We start from the raw sequence: 3166 nt of genomic DNA, 5'->3' as shown, positions 1-3166 counted from the left end.
ATTCTTGTTCAGATACAGATTGTATTAAATCCTCTGAGCACTGAGATTCTGTGATTCTGTGAAGCTGTGCTTTATTTAAAGAGATATTTCACTTTATAATCCAATACTGTAAAAGGCAACACAATTAGGAGCAAATCTACCATTGAAATACATATGAGCATATAAAGTAACATTCTTTTGTAAGAGTAGAGGCAATGCTTAAGCATTAACCTAACTTTGTGAATTCTCCACAAAAAATATTAAGAACATATTTACCTCCTAGCCATGTTTCTTGTCCAATAACATTTTTGTTATTTGGAAGACAAACAAGAAGGAAGCTGGGGCATTTCTTTTGAACTCTTTGTGGATAGAATTCTCTGGTATGATTTAAAAGGAGACTCTCTGCCCATCTGATGAAATACCACATATTCTTGATCCTACTGCTGGGCACATAACCCAGGGGATAGAAAAGATGAAGAAAGGTCCCAAAATATACATAGTAGCATTTTGTGTGTACGTGTCTATGGTAGCAAAATAATAAAAGGGAAGTATGTACCAAATGGTTGGGTAACAGCCAAACAAATTGTGGCAATTGAACGTAATAGAATATCCCTGAAACAATGAATATGAAGAAATCAGAGAAAAACAGAAATTCTTATATGAACTAACACAGATTGAAGTCAACAGACCCAGACAAAAAAGTATATGATAACAAAAGCAATTTAAGTGGAAAGAACAGTAGAATGAAACTGAATACTGTATAATTATAATGACTGAGCTTGTTCCCAGGGAAAAGGTGATAACATTCACTTCCTTCCCTTCACTGCATAGATTGGAGACTCTTGAGGGTAGAATGCTGTATATACTGTCAGATACAATTGATGTGTTAGTTTTACTGAACTACTTCACCCCTCCCCCCCCAATTTCTTCTTAAATCTTTGTTATAGAAATTACTTTGACTAGCAGAAGAAGAAAAAACATTCCAGAATGATTCAGACTGATGTACTTTCTCCTGAGGGAGAGACAGAAGACAGCAATGCTAGGCAAATCAAACTATCAATACGACCTTGACCACTTCCATCAGACCCTAATGGAGATCCCAAGATCCTGAACCCAAAGAATCTTGGGAATAGCAGTGTCCCCTAAATCATCAGACCTTCTTGAAGATCAGTCCTTGCAGCCATCTTTGAGAGAAATCATTGTGGAGAAAGAACCCACTTCCCTCATAATTGCTAGTAACAACTGCTGAACGACTGCCCAAAACAGGCAGATGATCACAAGTGACACCCTGAGAGTGGTGGCACTCTCCTTACCTCCAGCCACTTAATCTGCTTTCCTCAAAGTCATCATTTGGGGAAGCAACTCCTGTGGAGAAAGGGCTAGCTATCCCTACCAACTGCCTCAAAGCAAGCCAGCCAGCCTACTTGAAGCAATAAGGCACCCTGGGGAAGAGACAGGAAATAGCATGTACCAAGCAAGTCAGACAACTACTACTACTTTGATCACCATCTTTCCTCAGATCCTGAAAGAGATATCCCAGGATCCTGAACCCAAGAGCCTTAGGAATATCAATGTTTACAGCCTACTGCCCATAGCCATCATCACAGTTAGCAACCCCTATGAAGATGCAGCCTGGCAATGGCTCCTATATGTGATACAACATCTACTGAAGTCCTAGAAAATAAAGTATATGGTCCTGTTAAATGCTTCAACAACAGATTTGGATTTGATTGTATCAGTGGAAATGACACTAACGAAGAAGTATTAACATCTGCTTTGCCCCTTCACTCTAGGACCTTCAGACTTGCAACTGTACCCTAAAGACCATACGACCTTCCATATTTGTTTACTCCTCCATTAGACTGTGAGCTCCTCAAGAACAGATACTATCTTACTTTTCTGTTTTTCATTCAATTTTTTTATTTTTAGTTTACAACACTCAGTTCCACAGGTTTTTGAGTTCCGAATTTTCTTCCTCTCCTTCCCCTCTCCCCTGCCCCCAAGATGGAATGGAACCTGATATATATTCTACATATACCTTCACATTAAGCATATTTACACAATAGTCGAGTCTAAAGAAGAACCATGATCAATGGAGTGAGTCACGAGAAAGAAGAAACAAAACTAAAAAAAAAAGATATAGAAAAAAAAGAGAGAGCAGATAGTTTCCTTCAATCCTCATTCATACTCCATAGTTCTTTATCTGAATATAGATAGTTCTTTCTATCATGAGACCTTTGGGGCTGTCTTTGAACCTTGTATTGCTGAGAAGATCCAAGTCTATCAAAGTTAGTCATCACAGAATCAATATGTCTGTGGTTGTGTATAATGTTCTTCTGGTTCTGCTCCTCTCACTCAGCATCATATCATGTAGTTCTTTCCAGGTTATTATGAATTCCATGCCTTCTCCATTTCTTATAGCACAGTAATATTCCATTACATTCATATGCCACAACTTGTTTAGCCATTCCACAATTGATGGGCATCCCCTTGATTTCCAATTCTTTGCCACCACAAAAAGAGCTGCTATAAATATTTTTGTATATATGGGTCCCTTTTCCCCTTGTGTGATCTCTTTAGAATACAGCCCTAGAAGTGGTATTGCTGGGTCAAAGATTACGCACATTTTTATAGCCCTTTGGGCATGGCTCCAAATTGCTCTCCAGAATGGCTGGATTTGTTCACAACTCTACCAACAATGTAACAATGTTCCATTTTTCCCATGTCCTCTCCAGCATTTATCATTTTCCTCTTTTGTCATGTTACTATCTTACTTTTCAAGCTGTATTTCCAGCGTTTAGCACAATGAATTGTGCATAATAAGCACTTAATAAATGCTTCATTTATTCATTCATTTGGGAATGTGATATAAAACAAATAGATATCATTTAAAGAAATCAAATGACATTTTAAAATGCCACATACACTCAGCTCTGTGAGGTACACTACATGAATACAGAACATTTCTCCTAAGGTTCACATAATTAGTAGGTCTATAATAACTCAAGATTACAATCCTCTATTCAGTCGTGTTATATCTATATAGATTGAATATGCTGTAAGTAGAAATTTTAAGTAGATTCTGAACAAGGAAAAGCTATCAAAGCATAGGAATCAATCATTGTTTTTTACTCTTTTTGTTTAGCCCCGTAGAAGCAGTGATAAGAGGAGCTTGATTCCCCAACAG

This window comes from Trichosurus vulpecula, chromosome 1 (assembly GCF_011100635.1).
Source record: "Trichosurus vulpecula isolate mTriVul1 chromosome 1, mTriVul1.pri, whole genome shotgun sequence".
Taxonomy (NCBI): domain Eukaryota; kingdom Metazoa; phylum Chordata; class Mammalia; order Diprotodontia; family Phalangeridae; genus Trichosurus; species Trichosurus vulpecula.
This window is presented reverse-complemented; position numbering follows the sequence as displayed.